General features: G+C 44.0%; 1 long non-coding RNA gene across 1 annotated transcript in view; it reads right to left on the reverse strand.

Annotated features, from left to right (window-relative positions):
- LOC141420700 (uncharacterized) overlaps nucleotides 1–15,600 on the reverse strand; it is a 100,484-nt gene that overhangs the window by 53,790 nt on the left and 31,094 nt on the right. The window contains exon 2 of the long non-coding RNA XR_012445230.1: nucleotides 4,166–4,291. This is a non-coding gene — a long non-coding RNA (uncharacterized lncRNA). The remainder of the gene's footprint in view (nucleotides 1–4,165; nucleotides 4,292–15,600) is intronic.

Here is a 15,600-nt window from a genome sequence, read left to right on the forward strand (position 1 = left end):
TTCTTAGTTCTCCTATTTTTACAACTATGTAAGATATTAACCTAAGTGCAAACTAGGTGGCATGTACATGGAAATTCTGTGTGCTATTTTTTTTTTTTTTTGCAATTCCTGAGTCTAAAAGTAACTAAAAATAAAACACTATCTCCCAAAACACAGCCCCCTCATTTCATCCTCTCAATCCCTTATTTTAGCAAAAGGCAAAATGTGCTGAGGAGCCAATTTGGGCTCATAAGAATAGAGTCAGACTTCACTTTTGAGTTAACCAATGATTTCTGTGGCCTTCCTTTCATCTTTAAGTTGGGTCAAGAATCTTAAGAATCTATTCCCCCCTTTTCCTTCTTCAGACTTCTAAATCAGGGTTTCCCACTGAATGCATGGTGTTTTTCCTCTCCCCCAGCTACCGAGCTATGAGCCTGTTAGCCACAGGACCAGGTTGGTGGCTACACTTCCTCAACTCTGTACTCATCCTGATTGTGGTCCAGGGCAAAGGGGTTACCACAGGTGCTATGTATTGTTAGAATGTCTGTGGAGCCTGCTAGAATTTTGTGAAGAAAGAACTGCAGAGGACCTTCACTCAATGCGAGAGCCACCAGAACTAGTCTTAGGGGTCCCCAGTTGCCTCATTTTTGGCGGGGGGGGGGGGGTGGGAACTCCCATCTCTGAATGTAGGAATAAATTATTACTGGGTAAAAAAGTGAAAAGAATCTGTTGCCATCTAAAGATGCTATGACTATGGCATTTTATAGAGCTGTCTTCATCACCCATATTTCCACAAGGTATTTCGCCTTGTTAAGATATTAGATAGTATAGGAATAGACTGGTCCCCAACTTTGTAATTAGTTCACAAAGTGAAGGGTAATTTTGAGAACTATAAAGTTTTTTTTATATTGACAATATGAATCATTTGAGGTAACTACTTTATTTTTATTAGTTTTTTGTTTTGTTTTGAGTAGCACAGGCTGGTCTTGAACTCCCTGCCCTCTTTCTGCCTCTTGAGTGCTGGAACTAAAGGTGTGTGCCACTATGCCTAGCCACTAAGATAACTACTTTAAAGAATGTGTTCCAAGCTGATGGAAGAATAAGCTCCTTACAGAAACCAAAACAAAATAAGAAAACAAACAAACAAAAAACCCACCAACATAAACCAGAATCTCAAAGAGATACCATCTTGGTGGTGAAACTTTTAATAGATACAAGACACATTGAAACTATTTCTTCGGAGGCTCAGAGACTTTTGGGACATCTGGGTGAGAGTTAAATTACTGTCCCCCTATTCGGGTGATAGACCAGCTTTTGAAGGCCTCAGGAGGACCTGCCCAGAGTCATGGCCATTCAACTCCCGGACCTGGAGTGCACTTGGCCCTGCTTTCCTGCCTGCAGCCACTAGGCCTCCTGAGCCTGACCTCCAATTGCCATCCTGCAGCCCCACATGCAGAAGACCAGCTAGACTCTGCCATTTGTAGGCCAATAGCAAATGTTGAGAGAAGCAGCATGGGGTCTTTGATGTCCTTTGGCCATTGCTGCTGGGAACTGTGGTTGGGAATATATTATCTGTTCATGATGATATTCGAACAAAGATTGAGAGTAAGTGCTTAGGAAGGTTATAGCAACCCGACAGAACCGTCCAATATGGAATCTTACAGTAAAAATAAACTTTGCTTTTCCACTGCTCAAAATTAGTATTCCTTGACTTTTGTGTGGCAGGCCTGTGACTCTGCCAGAGTGGGTTACCCCTAGGTTGGTAACAGGAGCTCCCTCCTCCTTTCTTTCCATGCACTCTTCCTGCCCTGCCCACACATCTTTACATCCACACTTCTCTCCACCAAGACACTTCACACATAGACACCATAGCTTCCCTCCTTCCCTCCTTGCCATGACTGTTCCAAGACTGCACAGGAGAATGGAAGTAGGGGAGGACTATAGAGATGGGACCCTGGGGTCTGACTAGCTATGAGGCAACAGGATGTGATAAATAGTGTCTTGACCTGTCACTTCACCTTAGCTTCTTCGTTCACAGATTGGGGATGATGGTGGTGATGGGCCTAAATCACAGGATTGCCAGAAGAATAAAGTGGCCTGGTGAAAATGAAGTTCCCTATGTCCTGTAGTGTGGTCTACTAGTAGTGTTGTGTTTTGCACTCAGACTCCACAAAAAGTGGGTCCTGAAGCATCGCAGGCAGCAAGAGTGAGAGCAATAATGGAGGAGGGAAAGGGTAGATGAAAAGAAGTAAGAGGTGATGGTGAGAAAGGAGAATAGGTGGAGTCTGACCATGTAAAATGTCATAAAAGTCCTGTCTACCTAGGACATGCCCCCTTCAGGAGACATTTGGTTGGAATGTCTTTGGAATCCCCTTTTTGTGGTTAACTCAATAACTACTACATTAGGATAAAAGAAGATGTTTATGCAGAAGGGAAGGTCCCAGGATAGCCCATGAGCTAATGGCTGGGGAAAACTGTCCTCAGATGATCTTTTGAGACATTCCTCTACTCGAAGCTTCATACATATGGTCTGCATCTCGTCCATGTAATTATAACGGAATGCATTATGAGTCAGGGCATGTGCGGTCAAAAATAAAGTATATAACATCTCCCTGTCACTCAAACTTGTCAATTAAACCCTAGCCCCTTCTTCAAAGACCACCCAGATTTTTCCCTTGCTACCTATAAGTTGCCTTTTGAATAAAAATCAGGGCTTCTGTGCCATCTGACTGGAATGTCTCGCAATGTTTCCTCCTGTGTATACTTTACTTTTTCTTTCAATAAAACTGTACTACTACTTGTAATCTGTGTCTTGTCCAATGTTTTGTTCTGAGACACAAAGACCTGAGATTTTCTTCATCTCAGGATCACCTGAGACCACCCACCACTAACAATAGCCCTCATGTAGAAGGGTCACTCAGGATGGGAAGGTGTCAAACAGGACAGAGGAAGAAAGGGGTCATCAAGGGAATCTGAGAAAGTACACAGGACTTGTGTTTAATCTGGTAATTTTCAAAGTCACCTTTGCCATCCAACTATCTTATGTGTAAAAAAAGAAAACAAGCAAAAGAGAATGAGATGACATGGAACCTGCATCTTGAGTCCAATAATAACACTGGAACAACCCTAAAACATTGATCAGGACACAGGTTTTTGAGTTCTTCTAAAACCTGACTTATCTATGCTCTATTGCCAGGTTCCCAGCCTCAGAGATAATGACTCAGTCTGGGATGAAGCCAGGATTCTGCAGTTTTAAGAAGGCTTTGCTCCAGAGACAGTTGTGAAGCCAAGTCAAGGTTGGGACCCATAGTGACAGTGCCCACGTCACTCTAGAGCAGGGATCCTGCAGGCCACTTAGTGTCAGTGTAGATGAGGTCATGTCCTGAGTTCTTGCCTGGAGCTATGAAGGCAGTGATGGCAAATCCGTAACTCATAGAAAGTGGAGTCCTGTTCTACTGCTAACAACCTTAACAAGCCCCACTAGGAACTGCCCATGCTGAGAAGCCACTTTTAAGGGAGGACACAAGGGTATTAACTCATGGGTAACCACAGAGTGATTTGCTTTATTGTCAATGGTCAAAGGAGTAATATGAGCAGCCACGGGATCTCAAGGTTCACTGCATTCTCTAGCTGTGCCTAGCAGAGTGCCTGTCCCTTTGAAGGGACAAATAGTAGTATATGCTTACATCTATAAGGGATAGATATAAACATATAGACATATGTCCATCCTTTTAATGTGTTTATATACATACATATTATAAATAAATACACATAAATGTTAACACATATATTAGCTAACAATTTCAGGCTTATATGCCAGAGATGATGCAGCAGAAATGACACTATATTTCAGTGGGTCTCATCCTTAGCAGTACCCCGGAATCCTCTGAATTAAGAAAAAAAAAAATTACTGAGGCTTGGTACCTCAAGTACTCCCCAAAGATTCTGATATTACTCATCTGAGATATGGTAGGACATTCTAGTGTTTTAGTGTGCATTCAAGGTTGAGAATCAACTTTACTGGTACTATAAAGGCCCCAGTTGTAGTCTTGTTAGTTCCAATATGAAACCAGTAGAGGCAGCTTCTTGTGTGGCCAGCAAGGTTAGCCAGGGGGGGTAAACATGGCCAGTTGACAGCTCACACGGGATTACTCACGCACTGATGCTACATCTCCCTAGTACTCACCAAGGCCAGCTGTTGTTGGGCTTTGGCCTGGGTAGGATGCCGGGCATTGAGTAGCTAGATAATCTTCATCCTCTTCAGGAAGCTGGTGGAATGGTGCCTTCCTCAAACCTCTGTGTAGTAATCACTCTGAAATAAATCACCACAAATTTATTGGCTTGAGCAACATCCTTTTCTTATCTTACAGTTTATACGGGCATGGCTTAGTGGGGTCCTCTGTTCAGGCTGCATTCTCAATGGGAGACTTGACCAGGAAAGAATTTGCCTCCAAGCTCACTCAAGGTGTTGGAAGAGCTCATCTTCTTGTGGCCCTCTGTCTGAGGGCCCTGGGTTTTGGGTAGCTCTTGGCTCTCAGCATTTAGAGGTTACCCACAATCCCCTGCCATGGAAGCTTATTTCCTCAAAGCTACACAGGGTATCATCTACCAACTTCACCATATGAGGTGAACTAATTGAGAGAGAGATATCTCCAGCTTTTATTACATAATATGACCCAATCAAGGGAGTGACATCCATAGCCTTTGTCACCTTCTGTTGGCCAGAAGCAAGTCACAGGCTCCACCTGTACTCAAGGTGTGACCTGTTTGGGGGAAAGGGTCACATAAGGGTGTGTCTGCCACACTCAGCCACTTCCTTTTTGTATTTAACACTGACTACAGGATTTCCTCTTTGCTGCTTCTTGCCAGGCCTGAGGTAGGCCTAGCTTTTGTCACTGATCCTGATGGCTTCCTGCTAACCTCTCTCCCTCACCCTTTCCTCCTGCAGATGGTCTTGAATGATACAACCAAATCAGTTGGTGGTATGCAGTCTTTTTTTTCCCGTCAATTTTAATTAGTGTATATTGTGTTCTTCCAATCCATGCATAAAATGTACTTTGATCATGTTCACCTACTCTATAGATAACCACAAAACCTCTGAGGAAACTAGTACTGAGAAAGGTCAAATGTCTGGTCAAGATCACTCAGATTGTAAATTTGCTTAGCCTGTATAGTAGTGCAAATAATCCCACCCACCCATCCAAACCAATAACCAATGAGACAATCCATGGGAAAGTACTTTGTAAGGATATTCATGCCTTGATATCTATTTGTTTGAATAAATTGGCTTGTAAATTCATGATAATCACAGTTAGAAGAAATTTTTTAATATTCAATGTACTTGATATAAATGCAAAAAAATTACAAAATGATTTGATTAGGTACCATGAGAGAAAGCATAGCATGTAATTTTACAAAGCTCGAGGGAGCTAAGTGTGTTAGGTTAATGAGGGGCCTGTGTTTAAAGGTCTAGTGAAACTTTTTCTGTAATAGGGGAGGAGAGAAGGACTCTTTTCTAATCCATAAACAGCATAATTCTAATGTTGTACCGTTAAATTTGAACATTTTTATCAAAAAAGTACTTTGTAAATTGAAGAGTTCTGTGCCATTATTAAGCATTTTACTCATTAAAATCATGGATTTTTTTCTAATAAAATAGATCCTCACTTGCATTTGCCCTTTGAAAACCCAACATCTAGGAGAATTCTGTTTACATTGCTTTGTGGCACAATAACAAAAGTTAAATCTTTTTAAATGCTCCTAGTGTAATTCAATGTGTAACACACAAAGTGTAAATGGGGGGAAAGTAATCAAAGAAAAATACCTTTAATCTCCTTTTCTTGGCTTCCCTTTGTTCATTTCTGCTTTCGCCTCACATTTCCTACTTAGACCTATGATTTCTATGAATGGCCACTGATCTTGACAGAAGCAGGCCGTTTTTTTAGACCCCCTTGATATCTAAAAACATAGGGAAAAGCAGAGTCTGCCTTCCCCCTGTACTCCAGGGGCCTTCCCTCCACATCTGAGCCCAGTACCCCCTCCAACTTCAACCAGATGACTGGGGACTGAGGCTGCTGGGAGCCTCTGGATGGGGTAGTGGGAAGACTGCTAAGACTCAGACCCCCATAGGTCCCCACTGTCATAGCAAACAGAGGAGACCTGCACCTGGTCACAATCAGGCTTCCACTTGCTGGATAACTAGCGCTATTCTCAAAAGCAGAGAAGCAAACAATCACACTACTGTTGGAGAAGCCTGGGGTTTATCTCTAGTTACTTAAGGCAATGAGGACAGACTGCAGAGATTCCCACATCTCTCTGGCTCTGAGACTCTCTGCTAACAAAGCCGTGATTCCTGCTTGCTCCTACAGCCCACCACTTACAGATAAGAAGCCATTCCCCCAGTCATTAAATACTACCTCTCTGTTCTAATCTCCACGTTCTCACAGGCTTTCCTGCAGATTATGCTGTGATAGACACACATTGTCGCTGAAGTGCCTAGCCTCTCCATGTGAGGTAATATGACCAAAAATCAGAGAATGGCTCCTGGCAGCTAGTTAACCTTTCTGGCTTTCTTTTCTCTTCTTTAAAAGGAGCTAGTGGCACATTCCAAAAATTAAATGAATTTTTCGCGAGGCACTATCTGGACCAGTGCTGACCAGTGAAAATTACTACAGCGATGGCAAAATTCTAGATCTATGTTGTCCAGTAGAGAAGCACCAGCCCAGTCACAGTGTCCATTGAACACTGGAAATGACTGGATATGTGGCTATTGTGGGTCTTGTTCTCTGAATTTTTTCCCCTCCCAATTCTAAAAAGGTGGCCAGGCCATTATGTTTCCTTACATCACAGACACAAAGGACCACCTCACTTTATGTCTGTGGTTTCAGGAGACTGATGCTTACTGAGAAGTTACCTGGAAGGGCAAGGGAAGCTGTGACAGAATGGAGCATGGACCCTGCAGCTCAAGGATCCTCACTCAACTGGCTCCCCACTGCACCCCGATTGCAGCAAAGCCTCAGTGGAGAAAACTGAGCATGGCACCTAGAAGACTGCTCTCGGGCTGCCTGCTAAAACACTTGAGATACAACCCAATCTTCTACCAGCTTGGCAATTTGGTTTAAGGAAATAAAGACATAATTCACATCTAAGGGAAATAAAAGTCATCTACACTACATCATCATCCTCATTTCCACCAAGAATGAAAACGTCCTGACCGGGGTTTCAAGAGTGGGACTGAATCATAGACTTGAAAGAGAGGTGAGGGAGAGGGTGGATGGACCACATGACAGGAGACACTGCAGAGAAAAAGAAATGGATACAGGGAGGCAAAACATGATATCTGTGCTAGCTAGAAATATTCCAACTGCCCATATCAAGAATTCTCTCTGCCTTCCCTTAATAAAATCACATTACACTATAGAGTGTTTTATCATTTCAGCCTTGCTCATCAATAGCCTTTGAACTGTAATAACTAATTCTTTCTGCTGGTAAGTAGAAAAGAGACAGATTTTATTTATTACATTATTATCCTTGTAGACAACACCGCCATGGAGCGGGCAAGCAAGGGAAACAACCTGCTAGCTAGCAAATATTTTATATTAAACTCGCTGACTTCGGACTCCCCCAGTATTCCATATGCTAATTGTAAGCCCTCTGAGGGTGTGATAAATAAAGTTCTCTCTTTATAACTGTGCTGTGCAAGAGAGTAGCCACTAGCCATGTGTAGCTACTTAAATTTAAATTAAAAATAATTAGAATTAATTAAAGTTAAAAAGTCTATCCTCAGTCACACTATTGACCTTAGAGGACTGAGCATATAGAGAACATTTTTGTCACTGCACGGCTCTAGAAAGAATTATTACATGCACATCTGGAAAAGTGCTTTAAATGACCACTAAGAAAGGTTATTATGAGCAATAACTCATTTTAAACTTAAAAAATGAGAACAAATCTTACCCTGCTTCAACTCCTAAATAATTATAACAGAGTCATAATTCTACACATCACTCACAGCTAATCATGAAAAGCTAAGTCTTCCCACATTTGTCTCTATTTTCAAGGCTTCAAGTGTTCTGCTTCCTGGGGACTGCAGATATTCCAAGACCCTAGTCACAGTCCGTGAGTGGCAGTGTCTTTTGTGTACTGAGACTTCGTTATTTCCCAAAGATGATGAGAACAGAGGGGTCTGTGCTCAAGGATAGGAACTCACAATGCCCGCTGCCGAGATGAATTAAATTTATGGTAATTACAGCTCACCCCAGGCAGACTCCATCTGCAGAAGGCAAGTGACAGGGGGAGTTACGTTAAGAACACAGGTAATAAAAGCACTAAGCTACTGATTCTGTTGAGAGAAAATGAGCTTGGGGTGAACTGCCTGGGTACCACATCTATACTAATGGAGTATCCCGTAATGAGGGTGCTGCTCCCTTTAGTTCCCAGCAACGACATGCCTTTACATGGCATATACTTTGAGTATATGCTGCCTCTCACTAAAAGCCATTATCCTTTTAGTAGGAACCAGCTGCAGCAAGCCTGCACAGACTTCTAGAAGCAGCAGGACCAGAAAAGAATCATTTAAGTTCTACCCTAAAGAAACAGAAGCCATCGCAAGACAAAGGGTAAAAGCTGACAGGAAGGAGGAAGGACTGTGTTTCTTCCCGGGCTGGCCCAGGTCCAGCTGGTTGTCTATGGAACATGGCAAGTCCTTCACAGAGTGTTGCCTTGCTACTCGAGGACAATTGTCTCTGAGGTTACATTAATAATGATTCCCAGTTGTTAGGTGTTTCCTGACAGACTCGGTGTTAAGCACTTGACATGCGTGACATCATGGAACCAGCTAGTGGCTCCAAGAAGGGGTCACTGCTATGATCCATCTCACAGCAACATAAAAGCTAGGGGACATCATCACAAACTCGTACAATGACAGCAAGTGGCAACCTTGCAGTTAGGTGATCTGACTATTGCTGTGGGTTTCTGTGAATCTCCTGGCCCAATGTTCTGTCAATTCATGTATTTACCAGTCCAGCTCCCTCCCCCAGACTTTCATTCAGCTTCCCCAATCATTTGACTCAGCAATGAAGGACAGGGCTCTCAGGTACAAACCCTGGCTCTGCTGTTAGCCACCGTGTGCCCATATAAAACCTTCCTTTCTCATCTGTAAAGAGGATGGCCAGCATCCCCTGAGAGCTGCCAGAAATGCAGGATCCCAGGCCCTAGCACACACAAAGTCAGAACCTACATTGTAGCAAGGTCCCAGGTTTATGTGCATATAGGAATTGGAGAAGCACCATCCTGTTGTGATTAATCATGCACTGTGATGAATTTTTTAAAGACACAAGACTCCCCTGTAGGTCTGTTTTGTAAGTCCAGGCATATACCAAGGTCTAGTTACACATCACATGTGTACTCAGAGGCTATCCCATTGTCAGTGCTCCTCATGTGAACCCAGAGGGTTGTGTGGCAAGACAAGGAGAAGCAGGGAAATTGCTGCTCTTGGGACCAAAGACAACGCGGGCATTGGTGGTACAGTTCCTGTAATCCACAAGGACTGAGAGCAAACACTGTTCAAGTCACTCGAAGTCTACTGGCATGATTTCCCGTCAAGATTCGTGCCTAATCAGTAAGACCCAAGGTCCTGCTCCGGAGAGATGTGCAGCCACTGTGTTCTCCCAGGGTCAGGCAGAGCCTTGGCTGGTTCTGAGTTCCAGAGAAGCTGCTTGAAGACATCTCACCAAGCAGCTTTGAATAACGGGTCCCTCACTGCTCAAACTGAATCTATGCCCTTCGGGCCCTCCACACCCCCAATTTTTGAGAGAGTCCCTAAGGCAGACTTGAGGCCAGCATTCTTGTTTAAATAACTTATAACTTGAAGGCATGCTTTCAGGTACAAACAGGTTTGCCAGATAAATAATAGAATACCCAGTTAAATTTCACATAACTGATGAACAATTTTTAGTACAAGTATCACCCAAGAATTTCATGGGATGAGCCTGGCTAGAGCCTAGCACTGCAGAATGCACGATGGAAGGAATCTCACAGTGGGGCCAGAGGCATTCCATATTCTTCCATACTCTTGTGCCATGCACTCATTGGCCACAGTCTGTCCCAGACCCACGGGAGGGGTACTATTTGTAGCCAAAGGGGAGGTGAGAAGGACCCCACTAGGCCAAGGACAGTTCTCCAGAGGAGGAAACAGCCTCCTCTGCAAACAGCCAATACTTCACCAGGGCGGGACATCACAGCGTCCACACCCCCACCACCTTCCCCGCCCATACATTCCTTCTAGCCACCCTCAGGCCTTGAGAAGTCAGGGATACTTATTGGTGGTTTCCAGCATCCCTGGACTTTTTTTCTCCGTTGGTCCCACTTTACTAGGAATGGATTCATAAGTAGGGCTTTCAAATGGACAACTTTGCCTTGTCCATTAACTGCCAGGTCTGCATCAACAGAATAGTGCCCTGCCAACTTTGGCTAACTGTGAATTTCTGGAAGCTTAGCTGAGCACTGTCATTCCATGATGCTTCTAGAACCTGGTCACTTTTTCACTGGGATGGAAAGGGGAGGGAGAGAAGCTTCCTGCCCATGTCCTTTCCTTCCAGGCAATGAGGTCTTTGAAGTCACCTGTCTGACCTGACTCAGATGATGTCACTTTAGTACTAAAAAATATCCATCACAGCTTGTAAATAGAGTGCACATCGCTCATAAGCAGATAAAGGATTTCTTAGGGATGTGTTTGGTTTGCACTTACACACTTAAGGTCTAATAGAAAACTAGAGATGAACAGAAGTACTCAGGATGGCGCAGTCACTTTGCATCTCTATGACAAAATACCTGAGACAAACAATTTAAAGGCAGATTTATTCTCAAACCTCAGACTCCCTTGTCCCCTCACTACTACTGTCAGTCAGCACTAGCTCCTCACCAGCTATAGTCAGAACGGTTTCCTAGTGTGGTCCAGGCACTACGGTGTTATACGCATTCCTTGTAAGTGAACTTCTGGGTTTAAGAGTATAGAAAATGCTGCAAGCTGTAGTTGTTTCTTTGGAACTCCACGGACTCATTTATTTCGTAAATGCCCTGAGAATGTCCTGCAGTGAAGAAACCCAGCTTTCTGCAAATTGACCTGCTTGCAAAACACCACGTGTCTTCAGGAAGAGCTGAGCAAGGCCCACCATGCAAGGAGAGAGGGCAGGGAGGCAAGAGAGGACGTCTCTCCAGGGGAATACCATCTACAACACCTGCACTAGCCAGGCTTTGCTTTGGTTCCTTTTATTCCCCTACTACTAGCTTCTTCCAGATAAAAAATTAAAAGCTGTTAAAGGATAAACTGGAAGCAGGAGTGGCGATCCTCACTATCCTCACACACCCCTTCACATCATTCTTCACCTTCTGATGCCCACGTGTAGAATAAATTTCAAGGAGAGGAAAGACAAGCGCACTAGGTTATCCTGGAAGCCACGGCATGGGGGGCTCTTGGTCACTAAGAGAGAATCCGGTCAGAGAGAGTTGGGAGAATGTGGCTCTTGCCTTTTGTAAGGAGAAATGTCAGCCAATTCTGTCCCTCACACTGAGAAGATAGATAACAGGCTGCCCTGGTCATCCTGGCATCTGGAGAAAAGTCCTCTTGGAAGGGAGCAATCACCACTGCTCTAATTTGCCAAGCTTAAGCTGTTTTTATTCTAAATAAGGATAGAGTATAGGCAGAACATGTTCACTTCTCTTTCAAACTAGACTAGGGAAAGTGTGAAAGTTGTGTAAGTATTATTTGGCAGGCACTGAGTTGGGTCTTCCTGTCCCAAATATATTTTTCTTTTTTTCCTTTGGTGGGACTGGAATTTGAGCTCAGGGCTTTGCACTTGCAAAGCAGGTACCTACCACTTGAGCCACACCTCCTGTCCATTTTTTCTCTGGTTATTTTGGAGATGCAGGTCTCAGGAACTATTTTCCTGGGACTGGCCTTGAACCCAGATCCTCCCAATCTCAGTCTCTCAAGTAGCTAGGATTATAGGCATGAACCACCAGTGCCTGGCTCCAAATCTATTTCTTCACATAATTCTGCCACTAGAGACTTATTCTTTTCCATTAGTGGTTCTTTTCTTTTTGATGGTACTGGGGTTTGAACTCAGGGCTTCATGCTGGCTAAGCAGGCACTCTACCACTTGAGCCACTCCAGCCCAAGTCAGCAGTTCTTACCTGGGGATGATGCACCTCCTTTCTTCTTCATTGAAACAGATTGTTGGACCTACCCTAGATTTCTGATTTGATCAGAATCTGAGAATCACATTCCTAACAAATTCCCAGAGGGTGCTGATGATGCTGGTTCAGGGAACCTGACCTTCCTTGAGAGTCACTGGTTCAAAGGCCTAAATGAGAGAGTGTGTGTATATTGCTATTAGAACGCGTGGCATGTGGAAGCCTGCCATAGTCTCTGGTTCTCACACTCAGCTGAATATTATGATTTCTTAGGGAGCTTTTAAAAGTTCCAATGCTAAGTCTGCACCCGAGACCAATTGCAGCACAATCCCAGGGGATGGATCCCCACCCATGCTTTTGAAAGTCCTTCAGGTGTACAGTCATGGTTTAGATACACCTTTATAAACTGCAGCTGAAAGAGAAAGCCACTCACATTCACAAAACAGTCTAATTTCTATCAGTTGCTGAAGGAAATTGGCTGGAACAGATCAAGCATACTGTGGCCACTGTGGGGCAGTTGTGCAGCTGAAACAAGCACGCCTAGCCATGCAAGGCCCAGGGTAAGCACGTGGTTCAAGAGATGTGTTCCAAGACCCTTGCTTTTACCCTAGCTCCACCTCCTCTGAACACACCTGGCCTTGTAGCCTCAGCCTGCCACCTATCCCAGCCCTCTGAGTGGTATGGACAGATGGTCTCTTCTCTAGGCCTCACCCTCACCTCTCACAGTCTACAGCTCGAGTCTCCTCTCCTGGCATGGGGGTTCACAGAAAAGCCCTCCCAGAATTATGCCAGCCCCTGGTGCTGCACCCCCCAGGCTCTCCTCCCCTTGATCTCTCAGGCATCAGTTCACTTCTTTTCATTCCAGCACCCTCCCATATTCAAGTCCTAACTAGTTTTTCATCTGACCCCCTACCTTGTGTCATGCTTATGTGTCTCCTGTCTGTCCTCACTGGGCCAGGAAGCATCCTGCTAAAGAACACTCTGATCACTTTCAAGACCCTTTAGTGGGTGCCACCCATTCTCTGGCCACTGACCATGTGTACTTCCCCATGGACCCTCACTCAGGCCTCACGTGGGCTGCTCTAAGACAAGGACAGTCCTACACCCTTACTCCTGCTCACCCTTCTCAGCTCCCTGGGTCCTTGTGCCGTGAAGATGCCCATCCCTGGAGAGTCAGCCTAGCCATTGTTGGCTTGCGTTTCCACTGTGGACAGAGAAAGAATGGAAACAAGAAGTGGAAAGTCTTCACAGATAATAGGAACCATCTGTCAAATGCCTATTATTTGTTTCTCAGCCACGTGGACACACACACACACACACACAAGGATATTGTCACTGCTCCAAGGGATTAACATCTGAATTTACACAGAAAGCTTCCTAATTCATGAAAAGAGACTGCCTGCTCCCCGGGGCCACCACAGTGATTGCTGTGGCTGCACAAACCTCCAACCACCTCTGAAACAGGTGGCCACACCATTGTCTCTGACCTCTGCTTCCCTTTTCCCCTGGCCCTTCCGGGACTCCACCTCCCAGGTGCAGCTGCCCTGGCTGTGTGGCCTTCAGGGTCCTGCCACTCACTCAAGCTGTGTGATTTCCTCTTCTTTCCGGTTCCACCCATCCTTCCCAGATTTCTGGTGGGTCCATGCATTTTTGTGTTTGTGTTTGAAGGGGGCAAAAAAAAAAAAAGGAAGAGCTTTATTATCTTAGCCACAACCTTCGGGGTGTACTTCCCTTCTATCACTCATTCCACAAGCCAGAAAGGCAACCCAGTGGGCTGCATGTGGGGGAAGTGGGAACAAGGAGTATTTGAATAAATGTACCCCTCAATCTCTCCTCACTTCTATGGTGGTACACTATTCCCTTCTTTCCAAAGAAGAAATTCAGTATTGAAAATCAGATCCAGTGGGAAATTTAAACACCTTAGCCCTAACAAAAGTGAAAGACTGGGAACTCATGTTCTTGGCAGGCCCAGTCATGTTTTCATAGGAGTCACTTTCTTACAAATGGCAACTCCAACATCATTCCCCAAAGGAGACCAGTGCTGGCTGCAGTGACAGGGACAAATGAAAAGGCAGACTTGAACTACATGGGCCCTGTCCCTAACTTCCCAATAATGGACCCTCTGCCTTCTATCCCCTGAGTTAGCACGTGCAAAGGCAAAATGTGAGAAGGGTTATAGAGACTACCGACCAGTCAGGAACCTCTAGCCATGGGTAAACCCAAATGGATCAGAGTTGACTGAATAAAATGAATAGTAGCAAAGACTGGGCTTCCAAACCCTTGAATGCCTTTTCTTATTTGACAAATTATCTGTTTCTTCTGCCTCAGACTTTTGGTTGAGAATGAAAAAAAAATCAAAGCAGACAGCAGCGCCATCTGCTGTTCAGAACAGCATCAAACTGGACAAGGAGAAAACAGAAGCTCTGGCAGCACCACATACCCTGATTTCACACAAACCAAGAGGTGGGATCTGTGCTATCTTTCTACTTATTGTCTGGGGATTTCCCATTTACCTGGTGATAGGTAAGACATTTTTCTAGTTAATAATATATGCTGATTAGTAGTTTTTATAACATTCTTGGACTACTATGTGACAGATTAGAGGAACCTCTCCCTGGGGCAGCAGGGCATTGTTACAGCACCGATGAATACTATTAATTCACTTTTAGTGAATGCTCATGGATTGGTAGAATCAACATAGTAAAAATGTCGATACTCCCCAAAGTAATCTACATGTTTAATGCAATTCCCATCAAAATTCCAATGACATTCATTAAAGAGATTGAAAAATCTACTGTGAAATTTATATGGAAACACAAGAGGCCACGAATAGCCAAGGCAATACTCAGGCAAAAGAACAATGCAGGAGGTATCACAATACCTGACTTCAAACTATATTACAAAGCAATAACAATAAAAACAGCATGGTACTGGCACAAAAACAGACATGAAGACCAGTGGAACAGAACAGAGGATCCAGATATGAAGCCACACAACTATAAGCAACTTATTTTTGACAAAGGAGCTAAAAATATACGATGGAGAAATAGCAGCCTCTTCAACAAAAACTGCTGGGAACACTGGTTAGCAGTCTGCAAAAAACTGAAACTAGATCCATGTATATCACCCTATACCAAGATTAACTCAAAATGGATCAAGGATCTTAATATCAGACCCCAAACTCTTAAGTTGATACAAGAAAGAGTAGGAAATACTCTGGAGTTAGTAGGTATAGGTAAGAACTTTCTCAATGAAACCCCAGCAGCACAGCAACTAAGAGATAGCATAGATAAATGGGACCTCATAAAACTAAAAAGCTTCTGTTCATCAAAAGAAATGGTCTCTAAACTGAAGAGAACACCCACAGAGTGGGAGAAAATATTTGCCAATTATACATCAGACAAAGGACTGATAACCAGAATATACAGG

This window comes from Castor canadensis, chromosome 2 (assembly GCF_047511655.1).
Source record: "Castor canadensis chromosome 2, mCasCan1.hap1v2, whole genome shotgun sequence".
Taxonomy (NCBI): Eukaryota; Metazoa; Chordata; class Mammalia; order Rodentia; family Castoridae; genus Castor; species Castor canadensis.